The sequence below is a fragment of the Macaca nemestrina genome, chromosome 4 (assembly GCF_043159975.1).
Source record: "Macaca nemestrina isolate mMacNem1 chromosome 4, mMacNem.hap1, whole genome shotgun sequence".
Taxonomy (NCBI): domain Eukaryota; kingdom Metazoa; phylum Chordata; class Mammalia; order Primates; family Cercopithecidae; genus Macaca; species Macaca nemestrina.
In genome coordinates, this window is record NC_092128.1 from 116762310 (window position 1) to 116776284 (window position 13975).

The following is a 13975-nucleotide window of genomic DNA, read 5'->3' on the forward strand; positions in this document are numbered from 1 at the left end:
TGGATTTGGACTGGTACAGCAGTTATAGCTTGGCCAATTCTTCCTTGGGTTGTCCAAACCTCTGATTTAATGTTGGTTTCCACTAAGGGGAGGCAAAGGGTTTGTTCTGGATCTGTAAGCATGATGGCCCCCATATGGGCTAGAATATCTCCACCTAGTAAATGAGTAGGACTTTCGGATATGATTAAAAAGATGAGTAAACAGTAGGTCTCCACAAGTATAACTAAGGAATTGAAGGAAACATTGGGTTAAAGTCTCGCCTGAGACACCCATGGCAGTTGTACTATGGGAGGAGAGAAAGCCTAGATTGGAGAAGAGTACAGAGAGACCAGATCCAGTGTCCAGAAAGAAGTCTGTTTTCCTCCCTTCAAACTCCAGAATCACTCAGGCTCCTGGATGGTGATGGCAGTCTGAGCCATTGGAGCTGGGGAACTGAGCCCTGGGACCCATCAGTCCTGCTGGACCATGTGGGAAACTGCTCTTGGACTCACTGGGCCTGTGCCCCTGGGGGCAGTCTGCCATCCAGTGGTCCCCACCACAGGCAGGACAGGGTTGAGGTAACTTTCTTTTGGTGCCTTGGCTGTACTTTTTAAAGTGTCCTGTCTTGCTGTAATGGTAGCAGTTGGCAGGTGCATGTCAAAGATCCTGGATTTTATTGGCCTGCAATGCGGCCACCAGGGCCACTGCCCTTTTCTTGTGTTTCCTTTACTTTTCCTGGGCCTCCTCCTGGTCCATATTGTAAAAGGCTGAGGTTTTCTAAGGTGCTATGTGGTCCTATGCCCTTTTTCTGTAACTTCCTTCTAATAACAGGAGCTGCCTGTATAATAAACTTGTCCTTTGAAATTAGCTGTCCCTCAACTCAGTGAGGAGATAGAGAGGTATGTTTTACTAAATTTCTTAACCTTTCCAAAATACTGGAGGAATTTGCATCTAGTTTTTGATTTATCATGAAAAGCATAGAGTAATTGAATGGCCAGACTTTGGTCCTCCATAAGCTCTCTAATATGCACATTTAAAAATGTTTTCATTTCCATTCATCTAAGGGATCACTGGGGTCCCTACTAGGGCTTACAAGGGGCACTGCCTCTCTTCCTATGGGGTGTTGGAATTATGGTTCGTTCTCATTTTCTTTTCTTCTTGACTGGTTATAGGAGACATGTTGATCATCCTCAAATTTTTCTGCTGCCTGCAGAGCTGCTAGATTTTCAGCAGCTGTTAGGGTCTGATTTGGGAGCAACATAACATCTCACTATGTAAGGTAAAACACTTGGGTCAGGTTTTGGAAAGCCTCTAGGTATTGATTGGGGTCATCAGAGAAGTTGTCTAGGTCACCCGTTATCTGTCTAAGATCCTGAAGGGAAAAAGGAACCTGGACCCCAGTAGCACCAGGCCATCAGTATTTCCTTTAGGGGTAAGAGTGAAGTTGGAGAGGGGTGGTAAAACTGGAGGAACTGGTGATGTGGCTAGAGAGGGTCCTGAATAGAGAGAACAGGAAGGGCTGGGGAATCAACAAGCTGCATGTGAGGCTTCCCCAGGGGGTTGTTTCTCTGATTTTGGGGAATTGTCTACTGTGGGTTTGTCTGATATAACTGCTAAGAAGGCCAGGCTGATTTTACAATGTTGGAAAAGATCTGGATTATCTCCCATGGCAATGGAGGCTTGCACATAAGGAACCTCAGACCATTTGACCTCCTGTCTACAGAAAATATCTAGTTGTCATAGAGTATTGAAATTAACACTTCCCTGAGGAGGCCAGGCCTCCCCATCCTGCAGTAGGTAAGTCAGCCATGCCTGAGTGTAAAAGAATATGAGATGCTTTTTCTTCAGAATCTGAGGGTCAAAGGAGTTCCAGTTTTTCAGAATGCACTTGAGAGGAGAGCAGGCTGAAGATGGTTTGTTACCCATCTAGAAAGAGAAGGGAGAAAATGCATCCCTTTGTCACCTTCCTCCTCTTGGAGTGACCCAGGGTGCAGAGAAAGATAGAAAGGGCATCCCCCTTCTCCTCCTTCCCTCCCTGTATTCTCTGGGTCCCAGCAACTGCCGTAGGTGCTGTCCATGGATTGCAAGCATGACCTTCATCCATGGATCCTGAGGAGCTAGTTGGCAGTAGTCACACTTACCTAGTTATTCTTACCTCTGCAATGCTCTTGCTCTCCATTGGGGATTACCTATTGCTCTCCTAGACCCAATTGACCAAAAAGGCTCCCAAGGTACCACAGGGACCTGGGAGAGATTGTACAGTACTTGGAGGGGAGGGTATATTAATTCTATCTTTGCCTTCAGTAGCTATGGCCCTGGCAAAGCATTGGATTTCCAGAGAGTGGAACTGATTGACTTCTAAACATAAAATCCTTTTTGTTTAAATACCAATGTAGCTGGATGCAGAAGAAATGTCTCAAAATAACATATGGGTCGAATGGCTGTCCTCCCTTTGACAGGAACAGTACTGAGACTAGAATCTGTCTTGCCAGGATGACTTCTTCTGGCTGTTGAAAATGGAGTTCATCTGTCTACAAATAGGGCACAGGGCCTGATTGCTGATAGAGGGATGTAGGAGAGAAATAAATTGGGGAATTAGAGGTTATGGCAAAAGGCTAATAGGGCCCACCACAGAGAAAGAATCCCACTTCACTAGGTGGATTGGTAAGACCTTAAGCATTAGGTAAACATCATGGCTCCAAATTCTTTCCAGGCAGAGGTTAGAAAGAGAGGTTTTGGGGACTGGGTGCAGTGGCTAACACCTGTAATCCTAACACTTTGGGAGGCCAAGGCAGGCAGCTTGCCTGAGCTCAGGAGTTCAAGACCACCCTGGGCAATATGGTGAAACCCTGTCTCTACTAAAATACAAAAAATTAGCCAGGCATGGTGGTGGGAACCTGTAGTCCCAGCTACTTAGGAGGCTGAGGCATGAGAACTGCTTGACCCTGGGAGGTGGAGGTTGCAGTGAGCCAAGATCGTGCCACTGCACTCAGTCTGGGAAATAGAGTGAGAGTCTGTCTCCATTTAAGAAAAAAAAAAGGAAGGAAGTAAAGAAGGAAGGAAAGAAGGAAGGAAGGAAGGAAGGAAGGAAGGAAGGAAGGAAGGAAGGAAGGAAGGAAGGAAGGAAGGAAGGAAGGAAGGGAGGAAGAGGTTTGGGGCTTAAAAGGCTATCCTCATAGGATGCCACCCAACAGAAGAAAATTAACTGGTCTCCAATGGAACAGAACAGAGTCCTCAGAAATAATACCACACATCTACAGCCATCTGATCTTTGACAAACCTCAGAAAAACAAGAAATGGGGAAAGGATTCCCTATTTAATAAATGGTGCTAGGAAAATTGGCTAGCCATAAGTAGAAAGCTGAAACTGGATCCTTTCCTTACTCCTTATATGAAAATTAATTCAAGATGGATTAGAGACTTAAATGTTAGACCTAACACCATAAAAACCCTAGAAGAAAACCTAGGTAATACCATTCAGGACATAGGCATGGGCAAGGACTTCATGTCTAAAACACCAAAAGCAACGGCAACAAAAGCCAAAATTGACAAATGGGATCTAATTAAACTAAAGAGCTTCTGCACAGCAAAAGAAACTACCATCAGAGTGAACAGGCAACTTACAGAATGGGAGAAAATTTTTGCAATCTACTCTCTTCTCTACCATCTACTCTCTACAATCTACAATCTACTCTCCTTCTCTACCATTCTCTAACTAGGTTCAGCCACCAAAGGATGTAAACAGAAAAGCTGGAAAGGAGCCTTTATGATGGTGGATATGAAGTGCTGGAAATTGATTAGCCCCAAAAGATTTCATAGCCTGAACATCTACAAGATTTCACAACTTCCATGATTTGTTATACTCTTCAGTAAAAGTAAAACAGTTCTTGGTGTGGTAAAATGGCATAGTCTTTTGGGATGGATGTGCCCTGGGTGCCTGCCTCTGTTTCAGTCCCTCATATATTAATTAATGCCATCTACTAGGGTCTTCAAACCTAAACATATATGGGCCATAGTAATTCTTTTTGTGACCATAAAAGGAAGAGGACAGATATTTATGATATTGAATACTATAGTGAATCCAGAATTTGTTCTAAGTTTGGAAAAATGTTAGTCACCATCCAGATATAGGGAAATAAATGTTTGAGCCTGGGATTAATGATGTATCTTTTATGTAACATGTTACTTTGACTCATTATATTTACACTCCTGTGAGAGGCAGATAAATTATGTTTCCCTTTTTAAAAACATTTACAAATTGCATGTCCATATTTTTAAATATTATAATAAAGTATGCAAAACCTAAAATTTACCATTTTAACCATTATTAAGTATACAGCGGCATTAAGTACATTCACATTGTTGTGCAAACATCACCACCATCCGTCTCCAGAATTTTTTCATTTTCCCTAACTGAAACTCTGTAGTATATTTATTATTTAAACAATAATTCCCTATTTTGCTCTCCCCATTGGCGTCTGGCAGCCACTATTCTGCCTTTCGTCTCTATGACTTTAACTACTCTAAGTACCTCCTATGAGTTGAATCATACAGTATTTTTTGTAACTAATATCATTGAGCATGATGTCCTCAAGTTTCATCCATGTTGTAACATGTATCAGAATTTCATTCCTTTTTAAGGCTGAATAGTATTCCACTACGTGTACATACCACATTTTGCTTACTCATTTACTCACCAATGGTCCACTTTTTGCCCATTATGAATAATGCTACAATAAACATTGGTGTGCAAGTATGTGTTTTTATCTCTGCTTTCAGTTCCTTTGGGTACGTGCCTAAAAGTGAAATTGCTGGATTATATGGTAATTCTATTTTCACTTTTGAGGAATCACCTATTTTTTACTGTGTTTGTATTATTTTTACATTTCCACCAGCAATGCACAAAGGTTTCAATTTTACCACATGCTCATCAACATCTGTTATTTTCTTCTTCTTTTTTTAATAACAGCAATTCTAATGAGCATGAAGTGGCATCTGATTGTGATGTGATTTGCATTCTCATGATGATTAGTTAAATTCAGTGTCTTTCCATATGCTCATTCACTATCTTTATATCTTTGAAGAACTGTCTTAATGCCTTTTCTCATTTTTGAATCAGGTTTTCTGTTGTCAAATTATAGGAGTTATTTGTATATTTTGGATATTAATCTCTTATCAGATATGATTTGCAATATATTCTGTCATTCTGTGAGTTGCTTATTACTCTGATGATAGTGTTACACTTTTGAATTTTGATGAAGTCTACTTTATATATTTTTTTTCCTTTTGTCACCTGTGCTTTTGGTGTCCTATCCAAGAGATAATTGCAAAATTTAATGTCATGAAACTTTTCCCCTTTAAGATTTTTAGTTTTAGCTTCTACTTTTTTTTCTTTGATCAATTTTGAGCTAATTTTCATATATGGAATAAGATAAGGATCCAACTTAATTTTTTTAAATCATGGCCATCTTTGGAATTAAGATAGCATGTTTTAACTTCAGTGTTATTATCACCCTCATTTTTTAAATTTTAATTTTGAAGTTGTGGAGTACATGTACAGGACTTGCAGGTTTGCTTCATATATAACAACATGTGGCGTGTGGTTTGCTGTACCTATAAACTCATCACCTAGGTATTAAGCCCAGCATGCATTAGCTATTTTTTCTAATGTTCTCCCTCCCCCACCCCCACCCTCTGACAGGCCCCACTGTGTGTTATTCCTCTCCCTATGTCCATGTGATCTCATCGTTCAGCTCCCACTTATAAGTGAGAACACGTGGTGTTTGGTTTTCTGTTCCTTTGTTTGCTGAGGATAATGACTTCCAGCTCCTTCCATGACCCTGCAAAGGACATGATCTCACTCCTTTTTATGGCTGCAGAGTATTCCATGGTGTATATGTATTGTATTTTATCTTGCTGAAATAAGGCAGGCAGACATGATTACAGAAAAAAGAACAAAACAGAATGAACAAAATCTCCGAGAACTATGGGATTATGGAATTATCCTCATTTTATTCATAGGGACACAGAGACTTGGAGTAGCAAATGCCTCATCCCTCAACTAGATAGTGAGAATGATGATGCAAACACAGCTCTCTTTATACCAACCTCAAGCCCATAAATAGTCCCCATATATGTAACAGTTAAGAGAGCTCAGGCCAAAGTTAATTAATCTGTGTCTGTTATAATCATAATGTAAAGTATATTCATGTAATAGCATTATTCTTATAATACATGTAATACCCATTGCTTGTTTGTATTTAAATTTTAATATTTGTAAACAAACAGGGTCATTAAAGCAAAATTAACTTTTAGATTTGTCAATAACTTTTAACATTTGCCATCCTTTGTTCGCTAGAGTACATATAAACTAGAATATAAATGGTTAGGGAGAAATCATCACTGGCAGGAACATCTTAGGTTGGCAAGTCACCTGTTCTGACATTCATAGTTGCTTACTGCATAGAGCTCTTTATTGTTGGCAAAGCATGTGCATTTTCCATGTCATTCCTTCGGTCAATATTCATTTATTGAGTGAGGACTGTGTATCCGTGGGTACTCTGGGCACTAGGTTGAGGGAGACTGCACTTCTGAACTTTAGATGTTGAAATTTCTAATTGGAATTATTTCTACACTGGTGTCTGGTAGTACCAATGGGTGCAGGATGTAGGCAAGCATTGAGGGGCTCATCCAATTCACATCTTAGAGATAAGAATCAGAGAACACTTTGTAGAGAAGGTGGCAACCCAGTGAGACTGTTAAGGATGCATAAGGGACAAGGAGAGTATTTATTGTGTAGCATTTATGTGGGTTAGAGACATTTAAAGATCATAAGCTAATGTCCTTCTTACAATAAACCTTTAGAGTAGGTTCTCTTATTTTAATTTTACAAATGAGGATACTGACTCAGGTAAGATGACACACAAGGAAGATGTGCACTCAGGAAGAGAAAGACATACCACATAAGTCAATAATTTGGGCTCCAGTGGGGACCAGGGAGGCATGAGTCTGTCTGAGCAACAGGGAGAATAAGTTTTTTTTGTCGGAGAAAATAGGGATGTGAGTTGGCTTTGCAAGTCATGATGGGGTGACAAGCTGATTTTAGGAATTTGGACCTTTAGCTTTAGGCAGGGGATATTTAGGGCTCAGTGGATGTCTGTTAGGGCCATGAAGCTCCTGAGAAGTGTTTGCAAAATACTGGGTGTATATCCTGGTGTGCATTTCGTTAGTTAAAAGATCATAGCTTTTATGAGATTCTCAGAAGATTACAAGATTAACAGACCGAGTGCATGATGGAAAATCAGTAAAGACCCTCAACCAGGGAACAGCCTTAAACAGATTTCACTGCTGGCCACACAGAGCAAGGAGGTCAAGGCAAGATGGTGTGTTGCTATTGTTGTGTGGTAACAGGCTGATCCCCTGGGTCCACTCACCCTCCTTACACGTTGACCCCCTTGGTTTACATGAAGTTCCATGCAGGAGCACATTGGTATTGTAATTCAACCTAATGCCCTTCACATGGTCCCAGGGCCTAGAAAAGTGGTAGCTGCTTAAGTGCAGTTCATTGAATGAAATGAGTAAATGTGTCTACGATGGTTGGGTACTTTAATGAAGGTAAATATTAATAAATAAAACAAGTAGCAAGTCAGGAACTGAATAAATTTAAATAAAGGCAAACTAACTACAAAAAGCAAGTAGAAGATGAATCTCAAGGTCACTAGAAGCCAGCAATATTTGTTTCCTAGTCACAGTTTTTCTCAAATTGAACACATAATGACAGTTCAAATATTCCAAGTGTGAAGGACAAAATATGAAATATTTGCAATGAATTAACAGAGAGGAAAGAAGGTGGAATTTGATGGCAACAGCCCTGGAGTCCAGCCCACTGTCTCATGTTTGCTGTTGGAGGGCCCACTGAATGTCTCAGGGACTCAAGTGTCCTTAAAGAAAATCCCAGAAAACAATCCCAACCTACTTACAAGGTGACTATCTCTCTGGATAAAAGGAGACACGAGTGCAAACAGGAATTGTTAACTGGAAAGCGTTTATAAATGTGATGGTGAAATAATTATTTTAAAGTAAACCGTGAATGACACATATTACTATCCAAATATGCCAATGATTTATTAGTAATACAAACACTTCTAAAACGAGTTCGCCCTGTGGCACTCAAAACAAACGTTTTTCTTGAGCTAGTAGACCAGGAAGTAGGGAGAATGCTGCCTTGAGTACACCTAAAAGAAATAGGGTAGTGATAAACTGATAATAATAAAGTGTGACTGAAAAGAATTGTCTGTTGGGCCATCAAAAAAGAACATTTTGTTTTCCTTTAATCAGTTCCTGTCACTTTTTCTTCTGTCAAGAAAAATGTGGTGCAGACATACATCTTTTGGGATGATCTCAAACTTCATTCTGCTGCTGGGCATTGTTTGTGGGGAAAACAAGTAACTTTTCAGATGTTACATATGAAATAAATAAAAGATTGTTTTCTACACTCATATTCTAGTTTCTGCTGGGAATCACTGCAGACTGTTTACACGGGTCTGGATGAACTTGCAAATACAGAAATAGGATGGGCCTTATTCCCGTTTTGGAGGATTGAGGGCCTGATAGGACACCACTTGGAAGTAAATCATAGTTTGTTTGTTTTTTAGTGTAAAGGAAATTTGAGGTTCTGGGATACAGGAAGTGCCCAACAAATACTTAACTTCTTTGTAATAATTTAGTTAAGTTGTTAGTACAAACAGGGAATGAGATAATGATCAGAGGTGAAATAAATTTCTGAGCACCTCCTCCAACATAAATCTCATCTCAGATTCAGTAAACACTTATCAAACATCCCCTTGTGCTGAGAGTATGTTAAGAGTGAGGCGTATAAAACAGTATCACCTCCGGTGAGGAGCCTGCAGGCTGATTAGCAGGAGAAATAGATATGGAAGCTTAGATCATACCAAGGAAGTGCAAACTAGGGTCTGACCAGTGCTCAGAAAAAGCACAGAAGAGAATGAATCCTGGTTTTTCTTGGAATTTGTGGAAGGTCTGTCAGAGGAGAGATGCACGGTGTTTTAATTATACCCAGGATTTGTTTACAACAGGCACAGACACTTAAATGACTATCATAACGGAAGGAGTTCAAACTCACAGTTCCCTGGAAGCAGGAGGCATGACATACCACAAGGGGCTTAGGATTAGCTAGTTTGAGTAATTTCAGCAGGGTCTGGAGTATTGACTGAGGCTTTTGTTTGTCACCTGGTCCCGGGGTAACTAAGAAAGGCCAATAGCAGCCCTGAGTGGAAGAACCTTATAGAGGAGGTGGGGATGGGATAGGAGAGATGGAAAGGTATGGCCCAGGAAAGCTGGAGCCTTTAAGAAGGAAGAAGGAAGGTAGTATATTGCAACTTTTACAAGGACTTTGAGGCTTCAGTGGGGGCTGCAGAGAGCAGAGGGGTAGGGGATCTCTGGTCTGGTGGGTATGAGGAACAGGAAGACAAGAGGAAAGTCACTCCTGCCCAGCTGCTCTAGTTTCCTACAAGAGTATTCTATTTCCTCTTGCCAGCTTGTCTCTTGAAACAGCTCTTGATACTTCCAAAATGTGGAATCGGGAAAATCTGCCACTGAAAGAGAGGAGTTAAAGAATAAAAATAGGATAATTTAAAATGACAGCTCACAGAATGGGGACAGAGAAACATGACTTGAAACCCACCTATATCATGTCATTGACTGATAGAGAGAGTTACTTATTTTCAATTATGGAAGCCTCAGTTTCCTTATCTGAAAAACAGAGATAATCACAATGCATGCGCTTTGAAAGAAATAAATGAGTTAAGTCATGTTCACTCCCTGCTGCCATTCACTACAAGTTACTGTATGCTGTCTTGTGGTTAACCACATGTGGACCCAGCAGGGCATTTAAAAGCATTTCATTGGCCAGCATGTGACCTGAGCTTTCTGCAAGGCCATGTGTGCATGAATGCAAAAAGAAAGTAATCACTGAAGCCAGTGCCAACAGAGACTAGTAAGTCATGACCCAGTTATGTACACCAGGCATTAAGGATTATTTTTCATATGAAAGTTCCAAAATATTTCCCCATATATAACAAGTCATTCTCTCAAAATACTCTGCAAGGAAGATGTAATATCACCTGTTTAACAATGAGGAAATAGATGCCAAAAGAAATTAAGTGTGTCAAATTCTCCAAACCAACTCATCAGTGACACCTACCTGAACCCAGGATGTTAATTTGAAGTCTAGCACATCCCCCCAGTCGCTAGTCACTGTGTGAAAAATGGGAACAAGTGTGCAATTTGCTTCGCAAAGAAGGGGGAGGAAGGAAGGGCAGGGGTGGCTCCATGTTGTATGAGTTTGAGAAGTGCTGGTTCCTGCAATACCATGTCCTCCTCCTGAGATGCCTATGACCACTGCCACAGTAAAAACTGACAAGTTTTTCCCTGAAGGAAGTCACCTTAACTTTGATCTAGCATTTCCTAAAATTGTTATTCTACTGAAGTTACAACTTAAATAACACGTTAATGTCTGCCCTTGGGAAATGCTGATAGGTTGTACTGTCATGTTGTTACAGTTGTTTTGTTTTTAAAAAGTTATATTGGAACCCCTTTCCACATTATCATTATTATTATTATCATTATTACTCTTGTTTAGACAGAGTCTCACTCTGTCGCCCAGGCTGGAGTGCAGTGGCACAGTCTTGGCTCAGTGCATCAGTGCAGTCTTCACCTCCTGGGTTCAAGCAATTCTCCTGCCTCAGCCTCCTGAGTAACTGGAATGACAGGTGTCCATCCACTCCCAGCTAATTATTTTTTTTAATTTTTATTTTTTAATAGAGATGGGGTTTCACCATGTTGGCCAGGCTGGTCTTGAACTCCTGACCTCAGGTGATCTACCCACCTTGGCCTCCCAAAATGCTGGGATTACAGGCGTGAGCCACTGTGCCTGGACACCGATTTTTATTATTGTGTTTTATTTCCTATATTTCAACAAACGGATTCTCTTTCCATTAAAAGTTTTGTTTTGCTGTTCAAACAAATGGACACTTAAGTGAGAAATTTCCTCCTAGACTCACTGAATTTATTCACACAAATTAGAATAGCAAGGATTTCTCGTGAATACTGTATTACTTGAAATCTGCAAATGATGTTTTTTGCAGAAAGAAAAACTGTTAAAACATATCTCAAAAAAGCAACAATGCCTAATAAAGATAAAATACAAAAGTTTAAATAATTGTATAGTTAAAGAAAGATCCTTATTAGATTCAAGATGAATATCTGTTTTGGTTACCTTTCTTTAGCAAGACTATCTTCCCAAATTCAGCTTCTGTGCTTAGATTCTCACACTCAAATCCCACTCAGCAGTGTGAGCCTAACTGGGTGCAATTTACATGGCCATTTTCCATTAATTATGTAATTAATTAGCTACATGTAATATGAAATATGTTTTAAAAGGCAGAAAACTATAAATATTAAATTTGTTTATTTAAATCCAACACTTAGCCTCAGTAACTGTCAGGCCTCTGAACCCAAGCTAAGCCATCACATCCCCTGTGACCTGCACGTACACATCCAGATGGCCGGTTCCTGCCTTAACTAATGACATTCCACCACAAAAGAAGTGAAAATGGTCTGTTCTTGCCTTAACTGATGACATTACCTTGTGAAATTCCTTCTCCTGGCTCATCATGGCTCAAAAGCTCCCCCACTGAGCACCTTGTGACCCCCACCCCTGCCAGCCAGAGAACAAGCCTCTTTTGACTGTAATTTTCCTTTACCTACCCAAATCTTATAAAATGGCCCCACCCCTATCTCCCTTTGCTGACTGTTTTCGGACTCAGCCCACCTGCACCCAGGTGAAATAAACAGCCTTGTTGCTCACACAAAATCTTTGTGGTGGTCTCTTCACATGGACATGAGTGGAAGTAACCACCTTAACCTCTTGCTACATTTGGACTTTGGAATCACTATTGACCGAAGTACTACCATTATCATTAGATAATTAGCCGAAGTTAATACCAGGGTCACCATAACCATCCAATTGGAAGTAACATATCCCAGTCCAACTATAGAAAAGCTATTTCTCACAGTACTATCACAAGTCATAAGGGATGTCCCAATCTGAATTTTATATGAACCCCAAACCCTGTGAGGGTTTTTCACAATGTAACTTCAAGAAGCCAGTTCCCCCTCTGCTTCACATATCGCTGAACAAAAGGAATTTTCTTGGAAACTTTATCCAACATACCCTGGTTGTTGGTATTATGTGTGAGTTTCTATTAAAATCTGAGCATTTGGGGCATCATGTTCTAAAACTCTGGATTTTACTGAACTCTGTGCCTGTTTTAGTGGCTTCCTCTGACACTTCTCCAGCTGGGGAAATGGCCCACTGCCTCTACCTTGCCAGATGGGGTAGAAGTCAAGATTCTCCACCTGGGTCTATTTACACTGAGTGTGGGGAGAGATTCCTAGTTTTTCTGGGTAGAGGTGGGGGGCCACAGTTTTTCTCTGGTATTGGGCTGGAGTGGGGATACTATTGTCTAAAAGTTTCCTGTCTTGCTAGGCTGCCCCTTTCCTGGTGCTTTGGCTAGACAGAACGAGTTTTTTCTTGGGGGATTGCATTTATTCATTTTGTCTGTGCCTGTTGGCCTTTCCTCATTGCTCACTTCTTCAGATCCAAGTCTGTAACATGTGAGGCAAAAAGAAAAACCCAAGGCACTCACCACCACACCAGGCCTTGGGTCTGAAGGTCCCTCGCTGGACTGCTTTCTCTCTGCCTGTCAGTGTCTTTTTATGGTGGGGGTCATGAGAGACACTGGCAGGCAGAGAGGCACTATGTGTCATGCCCAAAAGTATTCATGGGAAGAATTGGGAAGTACATGTGCTCCTCTTTCTCAATTCAAACCCTTGACCACTGCTCATTTGTAACTCGCTTCTCTGCCATCTGGAATCCCCAGAAAAAGATAAATCCCACTCACTGCCCTTCCGCATAGGAGCTCTCCATATTTGAGAAGAGCAGGGTTACCCTCTGAGACTCCTCTCAGCAGGCTGCCGCCCGTGTCCTGGGGAAGCATGACCTCTTACCCAAGCACAAAAGCCCAGCGTAGCCTAATCAGCTGAAATCGTTCACAGGCGTCCGCTTGGCTGCAGGGCTCCAACTGTTACAGGTGATGTTTACTATCTAATTATCAATTGAATCATACCAAGCTTGAAATCAATCAATAAATAGCTGGAGGTCTTACTCCTATGAATGTCTAAGCTTTTCTAAGTCCCTGTTCTTGTAGGGTTTGGGGCAGAACTTTCCTGCCTCTATGATGTTTCACTTTGTTTGATTTGGGTCATTGTGTCATCAATTGTGTCCCCAGAGTGAGCACCTGGGCTGTCTCCTACCAGAGACTTGCAATCCACTGCCATTTCTGCCCTTTAAAGAAGAGGAACTCATAAAGGAAAGGCTACCCTAACCAGCCCTTTAATGAAATGTTTTTGGATTATTACATATGATTCTTATTAACAGTAGTACAGTATTTATTCATATCCTTTGCCCACTTTTTGATGGGGTTGTTTGTTTTCTTCTTGTACATTTGTTTAAGTTCTTTGTAGATTCTGGATATTAGCCCTTTGTCAGATGGATACATTGCAAAAATCTTCTCCCATTCTGCAAGTTGCCTGTTCACTCTGATGATAGTTTCTTTTACTGTGCAGAAGCTTTTTAGTTTAATTAGATCTCGTTTGTCAATTTTGGCTTTTGTTGCCATTGCTTTTGATGTTTTAGATATGAAGTCTTGGCCATGACTATGTCCTGAATGGCATTGCCCGGGTTTTCTTCTAGGATTTTTATGATTTTAGGTCTTACGTTTAAGTCTTTAATCCATCTTGACTTGATTTTTGTATAAGATGTAAGGAAGGGGATCAGTTTCAGTTTTCTGCTTATAAAGAAAACATTTATTCAACTAACAGACACATGAAAAAATGCTCATCATCACTGGTCATTA

General features: G+C 40.7%; 1 long non-coding RNA gene across 1 annotated transcript; it reads right to left on the bottom strand.

Annotated features, from left to right (window-relative positions):
* Window positions 1-8123: 8123 nt before the first annotated feature.
* On the bottom strand, window positions 8124-13325 carry LOC105492339 (uncharacterized). The gene is made up of 3 exons (XR_011622357.1): window positions 13068-13325; window positions 9682-9749; window positions 8124-9592 (listed from the first exon to the last, which is right to left on the bottom strand). It is a non-coding gene; the product is annotated as an uncharacterized lncRNA (long non-coding RNA).
* Window positions 13326-13975: the final 650 nt, after the last annotated feature.